This window comes from Bos indicus x Bos taurus, chromosome 9 (genome assembly GCF_003369695.1).
Source record: "Bos indicus x Bos taurus breed Angus x Brahman F1 hybrid chromosome 9, Bos_hybrid_MaternalHap_v2.0, whole genome shotgun sequence".
Lineage (NCBI taxonomy): Eukaryota > Metazoa > Chordata > Mammalia > Artiodactyla > Bovidae > Bos > Bos indicus x Bos taurus.
Window position 1 is genome coordinate 51,646,525 of NC_040084.1, and position 22,043 is coordinate 51,668,567.

Here is a 22,043-nt window from a genome sequence, read left to right on the forward strand (position 1 = left end):
CCAGGGACGGGGGAGCCTGGTGGGCTGCCGTCTATGGGGTCGCACAGAGTCGGACATGACTGAAGCGACTTAGCAGCAGCAGTGGATATATAAACTATCTTGTAATTTAAATTTAGTATTTTCTCAAGTTTCAGAGTCTAGATTAGCAAATCTAGGGTTCTTCCTTGTATTACTAGTTATCACTTTGTGGTCCCCCTTCCTTCTCACACAGAGACTTCTAATCAGTTGGCTGCTTCACCATACAATTCATAGTCAGTGTATGCTGGTAAATGCTCAATGGCCGACGTTTCAGAAAAATTTTTATAAAAGCCTTATTAATACTTTTACTGATTTCTGGGGTATGCCCATCATGGTCATTTTCTACCTATCAATGCAGTGTCATTGAATAAGGAATAAGATGAGACTCACAGCAGCACACGCTATGTATAGTAATTCTACCATACTGATATGATAGCTGTAAATAATATCAAGAACACAGTAAATATGGTAAAGTATTTTAGAAGTAATAAGTTGTGAAATTTTATTACCTTTGATTTTAATATAGTTTGCTTACTGTAAGTCCGTGTAATTTGATTTTTTTTAATGATTATTTTGAACAACTGAAATTCCTGAAAATTTAACAGTTGGCCCTTGTGAGCTGATATAAACTTAGTATATCAAGGAGTTTACTGCATAAAATTTTTCAAAAGTGATACTTTAAAAAAAAAAACACATGGTACTTTAAATATTTAGTGTTAGAACTATAAATTTTTTAAAGTATGAAAATCAGAAATCTTATAATAATTTTATTAGCATTCATCTGTCAAATTTCAGGAAGCCAGCATTTCTGTCTCTTGCACTAAATTCTTTGTTATTATAATTTTCTTAAGCCTATATCTTTTTTGTCTGGCTTAGCTGAGATAGTGCTTATTATTTTTGTTAAAAAATATGTATCCTTGAGGATATTCTGGGCAACATTTTCAACTTACATTGTCCACTTCCTAAGAGAGAAAGAGGATGATGTATAGACAATAGATATAGGCTTCCTTTGAGAGTTTCAAACTGATATATGTAAAGGTAGCCCTGGAGGTAGGATAAAGAGTTCTGGTTGGTCTGGGGTGGGTGGTGTGAATTGGATGTTATTGTATAATGGTGGTGGTTTAATAATTGAGGCGTGTCAGACTCTTGCAACTCCTGTGTAGCTCACCAGGCTCCTCTGTCCATGGGATTTCCCAGGCAAGAATACTGGAGTGGATTGCCATTTCCTTCTCTATGGGATCTTCCCTAGGGATCGAACTCACATCTCCTGCATTGCAGGCAGATTCTTTACCACTGAGCCACCAGGAAAGCCCTGTGTTAATGTGTATATCAGCCTTTGTTTTTCTGGGTTACCTCCACAACTCCTTGTATATAAAACAATATAGCAATGAATTCAAAGCATGTTTATTCACTTTTCCATTTTACAAACTACCTTAGTGGCATAGAACTATAATCTGTCTCATTTGTGGCCCTGAAGTCATAAACAGGAAGATAATAAGTTTGGTCAGTGGGACATGAGACAAATGCATTATGGCATTTGAATTCTTAATGAATTAGTTGTTTCCTAACAGAACCCTATGGTTATACCAGTCACTATTCTTCATGGTTTTACATAGAATTTCAAGGAGAAAGTGTTCTTTATAGCTAAAGTGTGTTACCTGCTAATTTTCCAAAGATCAAATTTCAGAGAGACTAACAGATATGGAAAAGGACCCCTTGAAAGGAGGTAAAGAATGAATAAAAGAAAGGAGGTTTCAGTTTCATCACTACTAAGTGTTACTATAATTTGAAACTCATTTGAGGTATAGAAATCAGATTTTTTAAAACCTGACATTTTATATAGCAATTTAAAAACTGCAAATTTCTTATTTCAAAATTAATATGGTTCAGTCTTATTGGCATTATTGGTACTGGGTACACACACTACAATAATCTGTGGTTAGGATAAGAATCATTTGATAATTATTGAGTATTTTGATTTTTGATCATTTCTGAGTATTTTTACTACACCCACCTCTCTTTTTTCAATAAAAGAGTCCATTCTAGCTAAAATCCAAGCTTCTGACTCTCATCTGTGTTTACCATCATTGCAATTCGAATGAGTAATTTTTTGTCTACCCATCATTCCCCATGAGAATGTGAAGTTTTCTCATATCATCTGGATCTAAGATGAATGAAACTTGACACATTTATTTAAAGGAGCTGCTTAACTATATCATTACTGCATGAAACAATCTAAGGTTGCTTTTGACATTTCACAGTATGTGAAATTCACTGTGAATTAAAGTGAGATGAGTAACTAATAAGAGAAAACATAGTTATTTGATCTGTTTTTTCCTCCTTATATTTGCAGTATAGTGGAGATAAGAATCATGAAGCCAGAACTCATCATTCTCTCTTTGTTAACCCTTTAATTAGAATCCCTGTCTTACTGAATGCTGATGTAATTGGTTAAGCACATCAAGTAGAACTGTAGACTATTTATTAATCTATAGACTTTAATTAATTTATTTAAATAGAAGATGTTAAATTGAAATAAAGATGTACTTTTTCATGGAATGACTTTATTTTAAATTCAAGCTTCTGAATGAAAAAAATAAAAATAAAAAGCATGCCTATTTTTGAAATTGCATTCTGTCCTGTAAAAATAAAATAACTAATGTTCTCACTGATAAAGACCTAAGAGGGCAGTTATTTATTTTTTTTTTAGCTAACATGAGGCTTTGAATGAACCTCTCCAGACTTTTTACCTTAAAGTCACATTTTAGAAGATAACAAAAAATGTTAAGATAATGGATTTTTACAGCACAATTTCTTTATGGTTTTGCTTCATGTTTTTATATGTATTTTAAGAGTTGAATTTTCAATAGTAATTTCCATATTAAACTTACAAGCTCATAACCAAATTCTGTTTAATTACTACACTAAACTTGGTTAAATAGTATAATATTGCTTTTTTTTATGATTATCACACAACAAATGTTATTGATGGAGTTATTTTAGAAACTATGTAACAAAGATCTCATTTAATATAGAGTATCAGTTTATGAACATTTTACTTAATCCAAAATAGAATGATATATTTAATCTCTGACCAGTCTGGAAGGCCAATGCTGACTTTGTAAACTAATATCCAAGTATTTTGCTTGCTTTGCTGATTTTAAAGTAAATGGCAAGTGCTGCAGATTTATGGTATAGTATATTGATGAAAAACACATTATATCTACCATGCTCAATAAGTAACAAATTTAAGGTTTGAACGCTAGTAAGTTATCAACTCATAAAATCCCACCACATATTAAATAATCAAAACCTTCTGAAAGATCAAATAAAGGACATCAATTTAAACTTTTCACCAGAATTTTGGTTCATGAATATCCCTGACCTATCCACGGATCAGTGGAATAATTCTTTTAGTTTGAATAGGGCTCTATCTCTTAATACAACACAGTAAGTTATCAAAGTTCAAAGTCACTAAAAATTTTCCACTTGGTTTCTTATTCAATATTTTAAATATATATTAATGTGTATGTTCACAGGAGAATGACCAGAGAATGCTTTTATTACTGGAGAAAAAAGGAGTTCAAGTAATAAGTTCTTGAAACTGTACTGAGAAGCATACTCCTAACTAATTTTAAGTCATTACGGCATATAATGTAGAGAAAAAAAAATTAAAAGACTGGTAGGAATATATTGAAAATTACTAAATTATGGATAAGTTAATATTTTAAAGTGTCTGAATTTCAAGCACAGTTCTCTTTGTATGTTCTAGAAGCCAGTCTAGATATGATGAAGTACTAGAATCTGAATCTGCACTTGGGCTTACATTGCAGTTCACATGAACTGTGCAGAAGTCAGTGTAGTTATGACACAGCCATTTGATCTTTTGAAGGATTCTTAGGAATATCTGAATGAGCTGGGGAGTAGGGATGAGGGTAGGGAAATGAGTTGATTTTTCATGGCTATGAATTGAGCTGTGACATCAGGACAAACTATCAGTATTTTTAGAAGTTCTAGCGAGGCACCTGCAAAAATGGAGAAAGAATAATCTTTGGAATTAGAAAGCATCTGTCGTTTCACTGTCTTCTCCAATGAAAGCTTTCCCATGGAACAGTAGATTATTTTTTTCTACAGTGGGACACTGATTATATCATTTCCTAAACTTCTACCATTTATAATTCGGTGTTCCTTATGATTTAGGCCTTCAGTGAATCATCATAACCATCAGAATAAAATCTGTTTCTTTTCTTGAACTAAGATGTAGATCCCACCTCCTATATATCATTTAGCTCTGTTTTCATGTTCCAATCATATTAAACTGTTTGAAGATATTTGAGTATGCTTTACTCTCTCACCTCTCTATGCCTTGCACGTATTACCTGAAATGTCCTTTTATTTTAAAACTCCCATTTGAACTTCTTCATTTTACGTGCTTTGGAACGCTAACGTAACATTTGCTGCTCAGGAAAATGGGATTGACATGTACACACTACCATATATAAAACAGATAACTAACTAATGAGAACCTGCTGTATAGCACAGGGAGCTCTACTCAACACTCTCTGGTGACCTAAGTGGGAAGAAAATCCAAAAAAGAGGGGATATTTGCATACATACAGCTGATTCACTTTGCTGTACAGCAGAAACTAACACAACATTGTAAAACAACTGTACTCCAATAAATTTTAATTAAAAAACAGTCCTTGTTCATATGTACATTGTTTACATATTGGTATAATTATGTAATATATTGTTATATACAGTATATATATTCTATATATAAATATAATATATTCACAGAACTTTTTCATCTTTGAAACTGCAACTATATATCTGTTAAACAACACTTCCCCCTTCATCCTTTCTCCCCAACTGCTGATATCCAACATTCTATTTTCTGTTTATATAGAACTTGAATATTCTAAGTACTTCATGTATGTGGAATCATACAGTATTTTTCTGTGACTGGCTTATTTCACTTAGAATAATGTCTTCAAGTTTTATCTGTGCTGTAGCATATGGCAAGATTTCCTTTAGTCTATAAGACTAAATAATATTCCATTGTGAGTACATACCACATATTATTTATCTATTCATCCATCAGTGGACATTGGGTTGTTTCTACCTCTTGCCTATTGCTAATAATGCTGTTATAAAAGTGAATGTGTAGATATCTTTTAGAGGCCTACTTTCACTTCTTTTGTATGTATACTAAGAAGTGGGATGGCTAGATAATATGATAGTTCTAATTCTAAGTTTTTGAGGAACTGTAACACTGTTTTCCAAGCTGTTGCCCCATTTTACAATCATGCTAACAGTGTGCAAGGGCTCCAATTTATCCACATTCTCACCAACACTTTTTATTTTCTGTTTTGTGGTTTGTTTGTTTGGTTTTTTTTTTTTTTGATAGGAGGCATCCTAGTGGCTGTGATATCTTATTGAATTTGCAATTTGCATAGAAATAGCTGGACTCCTGATTACATCATTAAGCCACTGAATCTAGCTAGGACTGCATGAACTGAAATCTTTTATAATTTCCTCAAGTCAGTTTGAGTGTCTCCACTTATAACCACAGGAATTTTGTCTAAGACACCTCTCTGTCCCAGTGTACCTGCATACCTTCCCAAAGAGGCTTTAGTGATATTTTTGATCAGTTCAGTTCAGTTGCTCAGTCGTGTCCAACTCTTTGCGACCCCATGAATCACAGCACACCAGGCCTCCCTGTCCATCACCATCTCCTGGAGTTCACCCAAACTCACATCCGAGTCAGTGATGCCATCCAGCCATCTCATCCTCTGTCGTCCCCTTTTCATCCTGCCCCCAATCCCTCCCAGCATCAGAGTCTTTTCCAATGAGTCAACTCTTTGCACCACAAATCAAATCAATGAGAAGTCATCTGGAGTTAACAGGCATTCTTGTAGGGAAATGCAAATATACCTTCTACTCTCTTTTTTAAGAATTTATTTTTAATCAGAGGATAATTGCTTTACAATGTTGTGTTGGTTTCTGCTGCACAACAGCGTAAATCAGCCATAAATATACATATATCTCCTCCCTCGTGAACCCCCCTCCCACCACCCCTCCCTCATCCCACCACTCTAGGTTGTCACAGAGCACCTGGTTGAACTCTGTTATACAGCAGCTTCCCACTAGCTAGCTATTTCACACATGGCAGTGTATATGTTTCAATGCTACTCTACCTTCTACTCTTGAGGAACTTCTAGTTAAACTTTACATGAACTAATCTTTATCAAGCTGCTTCCTTTCAACATCTAACAAAACCATCACTGAAGGTTTAATGCACCAAGAAGGAAGAAGGGGGCAGAGAAAGAGGAGGAGACAGGGGGAGGAAGAGGAGTGGAGGTTGGAGAAGAGGAAAGGAGGAAGAGGAGGGAGAAGCAAGAAAAGGTAAAGTAACTTGATATCTTTGAGCACTCTCTGCATTAGAACCTTCTCCACCCTGTAGTTCCTGCCTGAGCTGAAGAGGTGCACCATCCCAGGAGAGCCGTGGGTATTAGGAAATGTTGCTACCTGAAGTTGGGAGACCAAGCTAGAAAGGAAGATCAGAGGGTGCCAGATACAAACATTGCCTATTTTATTAGAAACAGTCTTTGAGAAGACAAATGAAATAATCAGAAGACAAATGAAATAATCATCCATGCAAGAGTATTGACACATGGTCTCCTGCTCTCAAAGTTATGATAATGAGAAGACTGAATATTGATGCAGACAAAAGTATGATGTATTTACAGTGAAATAATGGGAGGGACGATGTGCAGAAAGGTTCATAATAAAATAATTGACACCTAATACTAACCTGAAAATCATGAAATAATAGTATTATCAAATTATTTAGAAGTACAGTTGTATGAGAAACAGAAATGACTAAATGTGGCATGGCAAGAAATTACATTTAAAAATTACCTCTGACAAAGGGTAGAGGTGGGAGTGGAGTGTGGGGCTACTTGCTTTTAATTTACTAAGCTTCAGAAAATTTTCACTTAAAACCATGTTCATATATTACATAGGTGAGAAAGGAAAACAAAGTCACTACCTCCCAACAGGACACCCTCACACACTGCACTCCTTCAGTCCAACCCTTACAGACAACTACTGAGCAAGTGTATGCATTCGTGTTTGCATCTCTGTGGGCATAGTATGTAGTGAGATGTGTGTATATGTCTCTGCTTGTCTGTGTATATGGTTGGTTAACCAATTAATCCCTGTTATAATTCTGCAACTTGTTTTATCTCTAAAGAATATACCAGGAATATATTCTATTTTTTAATGCTACATAATTCTACAAAAGTAGCCATTTATTTAGCCATTTCTCTGACATATGCTTTTAAGTTATATGCAGAGTACATCATGAGAAACGCTGGGCTAGAAGAAGCACAAGCTGGAATCAAGATTGCTGGGACAAATATCAATAACCTCAGATATGCAGATGATATAACCCTTATGGTAGAAAGTGGAGAGGAACTAAAAAGCCTTTTGATGAAAGTGAAAGAGGAGACTGAAAAAGTTGGCTTAAAGCTCAACATTCAGAAAATGAAGATCATGGCATTTGGTCCCATCACTTCATGGGAAATAGATGGGGAAACAGTGGAAATAGTGTCAGAATTTATTTTTTTAAGCTCCAAAATCACTGCAGATGGTGATTGCAGCCATGAAATTAAAAGATGCATACTCCTTGGAAGGAAAGTTATGACCAACCTATATAGCATATTAAAAAGCAGAGACATTACTTTGCCAAAAAAGGTGCATTTAGTCAAGGCTATGGTTTTTCCAGTGGTCACGTATGGATGTGAGAGTTGGACTGTGAAGAAGGCTGAGCACTGAAAAATTGATGCTTTTGAACTGTGGTGTTGGAGAAGACTCTTGAGTCCCTTGGTCTGGAAGGAGAGCCAACCAGTCCATTCTAAAGGAGATCAGTCTTGGGTGTTCCTTGGAAGGACTGATGCTAAGGCTGAAACTCCAATACTTTGGCCACCTCATGCAAAGGGTTGACTCATTTGAAAAGACCCTGATGCTGGGAGGGATTGGGGGCAGGAGGAGAAGGGGACAACAGAGGATGAGATGGCTGGATGGCATCACCAACTTGATGGACATGAGTTTGAATAAACTCCGGGAGTTGGTGATAGACAGGGAGGCCTGGCGTGCTGTGATTCATGGGTCACAAAGAGTCGGACATGACTGAGTGACTAAACTGAACTAAAAAGTTCTTTTGTCCTCATTTTGAGGAATATTTTTCAAATACATAAATATAAGGTTTTAAAATATTGATTTAGTTCCAGGGGTTATTTTATGACTACAGTGAATATACAGTGACTACAGTGAAAATAAAGTGAATAAAGAGAAATAGCTACTTCAGTTCAGTTCAGTTCAGTCGCTCAGTCATGTCCGACTCTTCAAGAGTCTTCTCCAACACCACAATTCAAAAGCATCAATTCTTTGGCTCTCAGCCTTCTTCACAGTCCAACTCTCACATCCATACATGACCACAGGAAAAACCATAGCCTTGACTAGATGCACCTTTTTTGGCAAAGTAATGTCTCTGCTTTTGAATATGCTATCTAGGTTGGTCATAACTTTCCTTCCAAGGAGTAAGCGTCTTTTAATTTCATGGCTGCAATCACCATGTGCAGTGATTTTGGAGCCCAGAAAAATAAAGTCTGACACTATTTCCACTGTTTCCCCAACTATTTCCCATGAAGTGATGGGACCAGATGCCATGATCTTCGTTTTCTGAATGTTCAGCTTTAAGCCAACTTTTTCACTCTCCTCTTTCACTTTCATCAAGAGGCTTTTGAGTTCCTCTTCACTTTTTGCCATAAGGGTGGTGTCATCTACCCTTATGATTACCCAGGTGTCATCTGAGGTTATTGATATTTCTCCCGGCAATCTTGATTCCAGCTTGTGCTTCTTCCAGCCCAACGTTTCTCATGATGTACTCTGCATAGAAGTTAAATAAGCAGGGTGACAATATACAGCCTTGACGTACTCCTTTCCCTATTTGGAACCAGTCTGTTGTTCCATGTCCAGTTCTGTTGCTTCCTGACCTGCATATAGGTTTCTCAAGAGGCAGGTCAAGTGGTCTGGTTCACTTAAGTAATTATAATACCATGTAATGAGTTTCATAGAGGGTTGAAAGTTCCATAGAGGCAAGAAAGTCTACAACAAACATAGTACTACAGAAGCAGAGGTTCATGTCAATCCCCACCTCCATAATAAAAAATACTAGAATGACAGAAAGGTGATGCGACTATAAAAAATACATTGATCGGGGGAAAGAGTGGTTTATTTATTTTCTAAGACTGTAATAACCATATATTTTTCATTGAGATAAAAAATGTAATCAAAAGCTCTGAGAAGTTTGATGTACCTCAACTAACCATGATTTGGTAAGGAGGAAAATAGGGCAGGAAGAGAAAAGGAGGAGACAGGAGAAGGTGGAAGGATAAACTTGGATTAAATAGTTTCTGTACAATAATAGTTTTTTAAAATGTCTTACAGTAAGGCTATCCCTGGTTGTGTGTAGTTTGAATAATTTGAATCCTAAAATTGGGTGATGGGAGTAGTTTTCTAAGGATCAACTTGACGAGATCACGCAAGAAACTTAACACTCAAATCAAGATAAAGAACTGATTACGCTCTGACCTTAACCAATGTTCTTGAAATGGTTATATAAAATTTAATACACATTGACATTATGCTAATTAAAAAAATCTTAAAGCACATGCCAAGAAGAAAAGCCCTAGGTTTGCTTTGTACCATGAAATAATTTTGGGTCTAAAGAAAACACGCCAAAAAAAACCCACCAAAAAAAAAAAAAAACCCTCTAAAAGCTAAATATTTCAATAAACAGCATGGAAGCATTCACCAAATTTCATTCTAGAATCAAGACAAAGATGTCTGGTATCTAAAGCAGTAAGTTGGACATAGGTCTAACAGAGATATCTGATACTGTGAAATACTAAGCTCTGAATCTACTGACTTAGAGGCATGGTCAAAATCTTTGCAGGGTAATGGATCTATTCCGAATATTGTACTTACATTCAGTTCTTGCATTGAAAATGGCCAAAGGTAGATATCAGATTTGAAAAATGGTGCCAGCAACTCATTATACGGGATTTACCTGAAATCAAATTTAAGAATCATCACTAAAGGCTGTGCCAAATCTGTACAGATACGGGAGCACCTGGGGGTGGTGGATATCAAATTCCAGAAGCAGATTATAGATATTGAAAATAAGTTCAGTTCAGTTCAGTCACTCAGTCATGTCCAGCTCTTTGCGACCCCAAACACTGCAACATGCCAGGCCTCCCTGTCCATCACCAACTCCTGGAGTCCACCCAAACCCATGTTCATCGAGTCAGTGATGCCATCCAACCATCTCATCCTCTGTTGTCCCCTTCTTCTCCTGCCCTCAATCTTTTCCAGCATCAGGGTCTTTTCAAATGAGTCAGCTCTTCGGATCGGGTAGCCAAAGTATTGGCATTTCAGCTTCAACATCAGTCCTTCCAATGAACACCCAGGACTGATCTCCTTTAGGATGGACTGGTTGGATCTCCTTGCAGAGTCCAAGGGACTCTCAAGAGAAAATGTTGTCAAAAGTTATCACTAGAACAAGGTTCCCTGCCACATAGTCTGGGAAGTAAAAACAATAGAGAATGGGATTCTGGGGAGCAGATTGCTGGTTCATTGATTCATGTGGAAGGCTTTCACCTATGTGATTAGTCAGTGGTTATATACATGAAGACCCCTGGGGAAGGGATAGGATACCCACTCCAGTATTCTTGGTCTTCCCTGGTCACTCAGTTGGTTAAGAATCTGCCTGCAATGCAGGAGACCCGGGTTCAACCCCTGGGTTGGGAAGATCCCCTGGAGAAGGGCATGGCAACCCACTCCAGTACTCTTGCCTGGAGAATCCCCAGGGACAGAGAAGCCTGGTGGGCTGCCAGTGCATGGGGTTGCAAAGAGTCGGACATGACTGAGTGACTAAGCACAGACGGTAGACATGAAGAAACGGAGAAGTGGACAGCCAGTTCAAGGCATTTTACTTTGATTTTACTTGTAGATGTACACACATGCATTTGCAAAATGAATATCTTTCTTGAATTCAATTTTTATGCCTTTTGGCCAAGTGGTCACAGGCTTAAGACCTAGGCTATTCTGAGTTAAGTTTTGGCTCTATCACTTCATTCTGACTTTGGGCAAAAACTTTAATTTACTTAGTCTTAGTTTCTTCATATGTGAAATGAACATAATAAATTCCCATGTCAAAAAGTTATTATGATTGTTAAATGTAGTGGTGTAAAGCATATAATCAGTTCCAAACAGAGGGCAAATGCTAAAGGGTAATAAAGTCAAACATGACAATATCTTCACATTCAATTTTTATTCTTTGGATAAAGTCATATATTTTTGTGCCTTATTCTTTGGATAAAGAATTGTTCTTATTCTTTGGATAAAGTCATATATTTTTGTGCCTATTTTGTATGTTTGCACAAATTTTTTTTTAGTCATTTATCTATCTGTCTTCATCATGGACACTGTTTGCCATAATTATTTTATTCACTATTAAAAAATCTTGACACATTTAGGTTGGCCATTCTTATATTTTCTTATTGTATTCAGAGCAATAAGTCCTGAGGCAATCTGCTTTTTCATCTGTGTTTATTCACAATCTGAGTTATTGTTTTTAGAGTGTTTAAAAATGTCCAGTATATGCTTTTTCCAACAATAAAAATAAAAAAGCTAAATGGTATAAAAACCATTTACATTTTGAAACAATATTAAAGCATGGTTTCCTTCATAAAGAATAAAAGCAAAGTTAGGTTGGATTTCTAAAAAAATTAGATGTCAAATTTTCACATTAACACTTTTTATTTTACTATAAAAGGGATATGGGTTTATATTATTTTTCATGATGCCAATAAGCCTATTATAGTGAACAGGATGCTATGCTGAACTGACCATAACTTTTTCATGATATGAGTTGGTGTTCACAGTAAAATATATTTTAAAAACTATGAGTATAAAATATTAGTGCACTACAAATAATAATGGTTTCAAATTCTCCATTAAGAGTTTTGCTTTTCAAGGGCTTGACAATTTTTGCAACTCCTTCTGGCTTTGCAACTCCTTTATGGCTTTGCTTTAGAAAACATCCACCAGAACATCACTGCTTTTCCTCCATCTCAGTGTTATGGTTTTACACATTGCTAAATCTCAGGCAGATAAACAGATTCAAATAAAATTTGGTGATAAAAGAAAACAGCACCTACTGTATGTTGAGAATTTCGATGGCAACTTTCAGCCGAATGTGAATTAAAATGGCTAGGTTATAAATCCCCTGAAAATAAGGTTTATAATGGAAATGCTGACAGGCATTTAACGATAGCAGCACTAGCTGGCACCACTGTAATAAAAGGACTTAAATGAAAAAAAAAAATGTATGCCTCACAAAGACATGTGGATTTCAGGGTAAAGCTATATGCAGACTCAATGTAAGGATGGATGATAATACGCCTCAGCAATTATGATGCATGGGTGTTAGTAACAAAGAATCTTGAAATTCAGCTTCCAGTCAAATTGTGAAAGAGTTTAAGGAAAAACCTGAATGCAGTATTCTTCAGTTCTGTTACTCTGGCACCATCATCCTCTTACCAATATATTTTATTCATGCTTTAGTATCAGAGCAGAGAAGAGCTTAGTCAGAAACTGACCCCCTTGAAAACAAGATGGGCATTTCAACAGCCAGTCCTTTGGAACTCTTATTATAATGAATTATTAAAGCGTTGGTTAGGCTTAGGTAAGAGAATACACACATTCTTTCAGGGACACTGCTGGATTTCTATAGTCAGAAAGTTCATAGTTCTGTTTCTTTCAGGTCCCTCCCTGGAGGGGACAATAGCCCTGAGTAGCCTCTCTAAACCATCTGGATGCATAAAGTTCACCCTCTGATTATATCCAAGCAATAAATTAAGGATTTGGTTTTCTTTTTCCTTCACAGTGAACCACATGTTAATGTATTTTGTTTTTGCTTTCTATTTTTGAGCTTAAATTCTTCTTATGTTTATGAGTAATATAAAAATAAATGAAAGTTTCGTATTTTTATTATGACTATAAAATAAAATAAATTGGGTTTTTAATTCTGCTAAAAAAAAAAGCAGATTAAAATATTTTTTTTAACATCTTAGTACTTGCCTGTAGATCCAAACTGATCACTAGTAGATTCTGGTTTTGAGACTCTCATGTCCCAGGTTACTCCCAAGGAACTCCACTCTATAATTCTTCTAACAAATAACAAGCTCTTTGGTTATTTTGGGAGAGACTCTTTCCCTGGAAAAGGATAAAGGTACATTGGTGTGAGTGTCTGTGTATTCTTTCTTCATGACTATAAATCCCACCCAAACTGTCAAGGTTGACAATCTAAAACGATAATCAAAACCACTTTTTACATTCGTTCTTGTAACTGCCGCAGGCAAGTTTTAAAAGATATGCTAACAAATCCCAAAGAATAGCTGGTATTAAATATTTGATATGAACTGAAATGAATGCTGTAGATATAAAATTTAAGTCATATAGCTTTTTAATTTCTTATCCATATGTAACTAAACTCAATGTGTGTCCATCCAATTTTTAATTATTTAATCAAATTAAACTAAAAATAACATAAATATATACATGGACATACATATTTATATATGTGTATACATATATATTTTTTAATTCATAGAAATTTTGGGAAAAAACAAAACGACAAATAAAAAGGTAGCTATTTTATAAGCTAGATTACTTATTATTCTAATACCATAAGCAATATATAAAAAATTATCCAATATGACTATTTAGCTTTATTTGAATTGAGCATTTGTCATTATAGGGCTTCCCTAGGAGCTCAGCTGGTAAAGAATCTACCTGCAATTCAGGACACCCCGGTTCAATTTCTGGGTCAGGATAGGCTACACACTCCAATATTCTTGAGCTTCCCTGGTGGCTCAGCTAGTAAAGAATCCACCTGCAATGTGGGAGACCTGGGTTCAATCCCGGGGTTGGGAAGATCCCCTAGAGAAGGGAATGGCGACCCACTCCACATTCTGGCCTGGAGAATTCCAAAGAGTCGGACACCACTGAGCAACTTTCACTTTTTCTTATTATACATTTTAATGTGCATTTACTGCTTTGTATAAAATCATTTATTGATTTATACCAATATATAAGAAGAAGTAAATAAATTGTGTATACACAGTCAGTGCATTTTTATAAATTGAACAATTTCATTTAACCGTACCCAGAGTAAGACCAAGATCATTAGCAGCATTTCCAGCCAGTTATCACCAATTCCACAGATAATCACTCATCTTGGTGTGGGTCTGTCAAGCATAGACGTGGGTGTTTGAGTGCAGGTGCTTTACTTGAGAGAAGATCCCAGAGCTCATCCAGTGAGAGAGGAGGATTGAGACCAGAAAGAGAGATCAAGAATTTATGCAGAAGAGTGCATTAGAGCTATGGGAAACTGGGGTCAGTCCTTCTGTGAATGGTCTGAGAAACCACGTGGAACAGTCCTGAATTGTTTTCCTGGAGGACAAGGAGACTCCATTTATCCCCTGACTTCTATCTCTGATTTGTTGAGAATTTCTTTCAGGAAAGTTTACTTATCTGTACTTCTGGGTTGGAGGAGTAAAAATGTGAGAAAGACTAAGACAAAATGCTGAGATCTCGTCTCCTTTATCATGTGGTTCTTCTCACCAGAGTTAAGTACCATGTCCTTTTGATGAGTGTAAAGGGTGACAACTTCCATTCTGTGGTTGGTACTGTTAATATTTATATAACAAATGATATTTCTCAGAAGGTCAAACTGATACCAGATGCTCTGAGATTTGCAGAAGAATTTTAGCTAATGTCATGATACGCAGCATCCCCAGTAATATTTTTTGTCTGTTGTGGTTGTGGAATCTGCTGTAGGAAAGGTTCATCCATGTCTTTAACTGGTATAAGAAGATGCAAATTTATCACAGGATAATGTCCTTGAAATTGCAAGGTTCATACAAGATGGTATAATTTTCCCTATCTTGAACTTGATATAAAGTACGATGATTTATGTTAGAAGCAAAGGAAAGCAAGAAAATAGAGAGTAAGTAATTTCATGAAGCTCACACAATAGAGTAGAATATGAGGCAGGTGAAACTGAAATGAGAAAATTTGAAGGGATGTGTCAAGATTCAGTATCAAAAAGCAAGTTTAGTAGTGAGCCCAGTGATTTCTGAGAGGAGATAGCAGAGATTTTATCACATGGATGAAACAGATTCATGTGGAATCCAAGTCTGAAAGTCATGTATTTGTCTATCAAGACATTCAGATCAGATCAGATCAGATCAGTCGCTCAGTCCTGTTCGACTCTTTGCGACCCCATGAATTGCAGCATGCCAGGCCTCCCTGTCCATCACCAACTCCCAGAGTTCACTCAGACTCACATCCATTGAGTCAGTGATGCCATCCAGCCATCTCATCCTCTGCCGTCCCCTTCTTCTCCTGCCCCCAATCCCTCCCATCATCAACTCTTCGCATGAGGTGGCCAAAGTACTGGAGTTTCAGCTTTAGCATTCATTCCTTCCAAAGAAATCCCAGGGCTGATCTCCTTCAGAATGGACTGGTTGGATCTCCTTGCAGTCCAAGGGACTCTCAAGAGTCTTCTCCAACACCACAGTTCAAAAGCATCAATTCTTTGGCACTCAGCCTTCTTCACAGTCCAACTCTCACATTCATACATGACCACAGGAAAAACCACAGCCTTGACTAGACGAAACTTTGTTGGCAAAGTAATGTCTCTGCTTTTGAATATGCTATCTAGGTTGGTCATAACTTTTCTTCCAAGGAGTAAGCATCTTTTAATTTCATGGCTGCAGTCACCATGTGCAGTGATTTTGGAGCCCAGAAAAATAAAGTCTGACACTGTTTCCACTGTTTCCCCATCTATTTCCCATGAAGTGGTGGAACCGGATGCCATGATCTTCGTTTTCTGAATGTTGAGCTTTAAGCCAACTTTTTCAGTCTCCTCTTTCACCTTCATCAAGAGGCTTTTGAGTTCCTTTCCACTTTCTGCCATAAGGGTGGTGTCATCTGCATATCTGAGGTTATTGATATTTCTCCCGGCAATCTTGATTCCAGCTTGTGTTTCTTCCAGTCCAGCGTTTCTCATGATGTACTCTGCATAGAAGTTAAATAAGCAGGGTGACAATGTACAGCCTTGACGTACTCCTTTTCCTATTTGGAACCAGTCTGTTGTTCCATGTCCAGTTCTAACTGTTGCTTCCTGACCTGCATACAGATTTCTCAAGAGGCAGATCAGGTGGTCTGGTATTCCCATCTCTTTCAGAATTTTCCACAGTTTATTGTGATCCACACAGTCAAAGGCTTTGGCATAGTCAATAAAGCAGAAATAGATGTTTTTCTGGAACTCTCTTGCTTTTCCCATGATCCAGCAGATGTTGGCAATTTGATCTCTGGTTCCTCTGCCTTTTCTAAAACCAGCTTGAACATCAGGAAGTTCATGGTTCACGTATTGCTGAAGCCTGGCTTGGAGAATGTTGAGCATTACTAGCATGTGAGATGAGTGCAATTGTGCAGTAGTTTGAGCATTTTTTGGCATTGCCTTTCTTTGGGATTGGAATGAAAACTAACTTTTCCAGTCCTGTGGCCACTGCTGAGTTTTCCAAATTTGCTGGCATATTGAGTGCAGCACTTTCACAGCATCATCTTTCAGGATTTGGAATAGCTCAACTGGAATTCTCTCACCTCCACTAGCTTTGTTCATAGTGATGCTTTCTAATGCTCACTTGATTTCCCATTCCAGGATGTCTGGCTCTAGGTCAGTGATCATACCATCGTGATTATCTGGGTCGTGAAGATCTTTTTTGTACAGTTCTTCTGTGTATTCTTGCCATCTCTTCTTAATATCTTCTGCTTCTGATAGGTCCATACCATTTCTGTCCTTTATCGAGCCCATCTTTGCATGAAATATTCCTTTCATGCAAAGGACATTGGGACAGTCCAAACACTGACAAGATTACAATTTGGGGTCACATTTGCAAAGCTTCAGAGGAATGAGAGTAACAAGACAAAGAAACTAAATCCAAAGGAAACCCTATTGTGGGCCCTAGAGTCCATAAAGAGAATTGACTGAAGTTGTCTAAATGCTCTCAGCACTTTAGGTCTGGACAGGGAATGAGTGTGCCTTATTGGATGAAGACACTAAGAATAAAGGTATTGGGAATCACTCTCAGAGCTAGAGTATGAGGGGGCATCGTTTTCAACTTTCTAAAGAATTGCTGGCTTTTTTGAAGCCAAAGATCAGGACATACATATTGAATTGAGCATCTAATACCCAGATGGATATGCCCTTCTAGTCAATTCTTGCTCTTTCTGCTGACCACCACAGTTTGTTTGCCTGTCCATTATTTTAGGACAGAATATTCTTTCCAAGCAAGGCTAACCAATAATACTATGGCTATTATTTCTGGTTATTATTTCTGGTTCCTCTCTTCTCTCTAGATTCACATGATAATCACTTAACCTTTCACCCAGCATGCTACACTCTGGTCACCTTTGAATACGCCATGCTATTTCACACTTCTGTGCCTTTCGATGTGCTCTCTCTGATACCTGGTATCCCCTTATTACTATTCCCAACTCAACCTTTTATCCTTCCTTAAGACTCACATAGCTTTCTCTGCCCACTCCTATCTTTTTTTAATATCCTACTCTACCTAATTCTCTATATGATGGATGTTCATTTATCTCCAACTAGATTACAAGCTCCTCTACTAGAGAAAGAGGGTGTTTGCTATGACTAGTGCATTCTCTTGGCAGAACTCTATTAGCCTTTGCCCTGTTTCATTCTGTACTCCAAGGCCAAATTTGCCTGTTACTCCAGGTGTTTCTTGACTTCCTACTTTTGCATTCCAGTCCCTTATAATGAAAAGGACATCTTTTTTGGGTGTTAGTTCTAGAAGGTTTTGTAGGTCTTCATAGAACCATTCAACTTCAGCTTCTTCAGCGTTACTGGTTAGGAAATAGACTTGGATTACCAACAGAGATCATTCTGTCATTTTTGAGATTGCATCCAAGTACTGCATTTTGGACTCTTTTGTTGACTGTGATGGCTACTTCATTTCTTCTAAGGGATTCCTGCTTACAGTAGTAGATATAATGGTCATCTGAGTTAAATTCACCCATTCCACTCCATCTTAGTTCGCTGATTCCTAGAATGCTGATGTTTACTCTTGTCATCTCCTGTTTGACCACTTCCAATTTGCATTGATTCATGGACCTAACATTCTAGGTTCCTATGGAATATTGTTCTTTACAGCATCGAACCTTGCTTCTGTCACCAGTCCCATCCACAACTGGGTGTTGTTTTTGCTTTGGCTCCATCCCTTCATTCTTTCTGGAGTTATTTCTCCACTGATCTCCAGTAGCATATTGGGCACCTACTGACCTGGGAAGTTCATCTTTCAGTGTCCTATATTTTTGCCTTTTCATGCTATTCATGGGGTTCTCAAGGCAAGAATACTGAAATGGTTTGCCATTCCCTTCTCCAGTGGACCACATTCAGTCAGACAAAGGCTGTATATTGTCACCCTGCTTATTTAACTTCTATGCAGAACACATCATGAGAAATGCTGGGCTGGAGGAAGCACAAGCTGGAATCAAGATTGCCAGGAGAAATATCAATAACCTCAGATATGCAGATGACACCACCCTTATGGCAGAAAGTGAAGAAGAACTAAAGAGCCTCTTGATGAAAGTGAAAGAGGAGAGTGACAAAATTGGCTTAAAGCTCAACATTCAGAAAACTAAGATCATGGCATCCGGTCCCATCACTTCATGGGAAATAGATGGGGAAACAGTGGAAACAGTGGCTGACTTTATTTTTCTGGGCTCCAAAATAACTGCAGATGGTGACTGCAGCCATGAAATTAAAAGACGCTTACTCCTTGGAAGAAAACTTACGACGAACCTAGAAAGCATATTAAAAAGCAAAGACGTTACTTGGTCAACAAAGGTCCGTCTAGTCAAGGCTATGGTTTTTCCAGTGGTCATGTATGGATGTGAGAGTTGGACTATAAAGAAAGCTGAGCACCAAAGAATTGATGCTTTTGAACTGTGGTGTTGGAGAAGACTCTTGAGAGTCCCTTGGTCTGCAAGGAGATCCAACCAGTCCATCCTAAAGGAGATTAGTCCTGGGTGTTCTTTGGAACGACTGATGTTGAAGCTGAAACTCCAATACTTTGGCCACCTGATAAGAGCTGACTCATTTGAAAAGACCCTGATGCTGGGAAAGATTGAGGGCAGGAGAAAGAAGGGGATGACAGAGGATGAAATGGTTGGATGGCATCACCGACTCAATGGACATGGGTTTGGGTGGACTCCGGGAGTTGGTGATGGACAGGGAGGCCTGGCGTGTTGCAGTTCATGGGGTTGCAAAGTAGCAGACATGACTGAGCAACTGAACTGAACTGAACTACTAGAGGAAGATCTTTCTATCTATTGGGATGAGGGCATTGGCTCAGAATTAGCCTTCATTACATGTTTATTGGTTGTAACTGAAATATGCTAAGTGGCCCCAAAAGAAATTCTCTCTTTTTTTCCCTGGTTCGAGCATTCTCAGGTAAGTTTTAATAAATGTCTACAAAATATAATTGAAATATACTAAATTGCAAAAAGAAAGTATATCTCTTTCATTGTGTGAGCATAATTATCTCTCCTCTTATTCATTCTTCCAACTAGTTTTGGGAAATAGACTAAAATAATCTAGAAGTGAAGTGCATCAATTCCAGACACAGATTTCTCGCTTCAGTTTTTACTCACGGGTCATTTAAACTCTGTGATTTAGTTCCTTACCTGCAAAATGATGCTGTTAATAGTTTCTGTGTTACCTTTGGGCTTCCTAGGTGGCACAGTGGTAAAGAGTTCTCCTGCCAGTGCAGGAGACTCAAGAGACACCAGTTCGATTCCTGGGTTTGAAAGATCTCCTGGAGTAGGAAATGGCAATCCTCTCCAGTATTTTACATGGAAAATTTCATGGACAGAGAACCCTAGCAGGCTACACTCCAAAGGGTCCCAAAGAGTTGGACAAGACTGAGCCTGCACACAAGCACACACACCTTGCATTTAGTAAATTATAAATGTTGGCTACTGTACCCAAGTTTGCATGAAAAGGACCCTTTTCTTCAAATTTGAGCATATAAATTGAACACTCTATACCTAACATACATAAATATGGCACTTGATAAGTGCCTAGCACAAATATAGTACAGCTTAAATGCTCAATTTACCCTCATTCCCCCCTTGTTTACTCCTTGTTCCACTAAGATAATTAACAGAAGCTTCTGAATAATGATATGAAAAGCTCTGTGATACACAGGCATACCACCATGTGCAAACCTAGCATCTTTCCCAACAAAATATGTGTCCATTGTTTGGTCCCAAGCACTAAACATTTTGTTGGATGGAAGATACTGGAAACTAAGGCTAATTTGCTCAAAAGAAGAGGCATTTCAAATATATCTTAAAAAAATCATTTTGGTGAATCTCTATATACATCACTTTCAAAACTTTCTTCTGAGCTTTCATGGTGATATCTTTTCACATCCCAACAGTGCATACAGTAGTTTGGAATGAAGTAGGAACTTCCAATTTGCAAAACACAAATTGGCTGATAGTGTGGTGTGTTAGCCACCAGAAAGAATAGGGCAAAAAGGATAGGGAACATAGAGGTCCTGTTTCAAAACAGGCTAGTTTTTAAACTTCATTATACAGAGGTAAAATAATGCAATAGCATGAATACTGAAAATATGGAATAAGGTAATATGTTAATAATGTAAATTATATTTACAAATTTATCATTATTACATTTCAGAAAAAAATGTGAATAAATGGGTAATATTTTAGGTAACTATTTCCAGGGGAAAACAATCATCATTTTACTATTCAAATATAATGTAATTTAAATAAAAAGTAAAACAGAACCCAACATAAAAGTAGTTATATCCTGTATAATTGAAGATAGCTTAAAATGAGGACAGCTTAGATCTTGAATTAATGAAGCCAAGAAGGTCAACCTGATCATCAGAAACATTACTTGTGAGAGATGAAAGTTTAACTACCATTACTTTCTTACAGAAAAAGTAGAAAATTGGAATCTAAAAAGAAATACCAATTAGGCATATATCGATAGCATTTAACTGAGTTAGGTACAGAAAATAGAGTGTGAAGGTATATTTTTATAGCACATCTAGTTAAGGAGAATGTTTAGTTTTATGATTTTCTTTATTCAGATATGGTAAGTAGCAGACCTAGTTATCTATATATCTGTATCATATGCTCTGGACATGGACACTATTATTGATAGCTGTCTATTTAGGAGAAGTACCTGTGACAAAGATAATTTCTAGTTTTGCAAAAGCAAGAATAACTTCATATGTACATAATGAAAGTTTTGGACACTATAGAAAAATAAGTTAATGGAGGACAAAATGGTTATTTTGAAATGTCTTTAATTCACTTAACAATGAGAATGATGAACCTGATTTTACTTTAAAAAGATACGGATGTGTTTAAACATGCTTACTTCTACTTTTTAATAAGGCTATTGTTGTTTATGCATATATTCCCTGACTCATACACCATGCCATATTAAACTTTAATGCCATAAGCACAATGCTGTATGTTTGCTTTATGAATGACTATACTTAATAAACAATGCATTATTTAGCTTGAGTCAACTGAAGGAAGTTATGATCTAGGAAAAGAGAATTGTGAAATGTAAGAATAGGTCATTTTGATGTTCTCTTCAGTCCAGAGGTTCAACCCATCTGTTCTCTCTGACCTCTTGAGTTTTTTAAGAAAACCTGGGCTGTTGAATCATAACACATTTTATTACCAACCAGCATATAGTATTGGATAATCAATAGAACAGTAAAGTTATGAATGGATAAAGTGCATGGGATAAATAA

At 36.9% G+C, this 22,043-nt stretch overlaps 1 long non-coding RNA gene across 1 annotated transcript in view; it reads right to left on the bottom strand.

The window, feature by feature from the left end:
* LOC113898334 overlaps nucleotides 1-10,152 on the bottom strand; it is an 81,712-nt gene extending 71,560 nt beyond the window's left edge. Inside the window, exon 1 of the long non-coding RNA XR_003512611.1 lies at nucleotides 10,075-10,152. This is a non-coding gene — a long non-coding RNA (uncharacterized LOC113898334). The remainder of the gene's footprint in view (nucleotides 1-10,074) is intronic.
* Nucleotides 10,153-22,043: the final 11,891 nt, after the last annotated feature.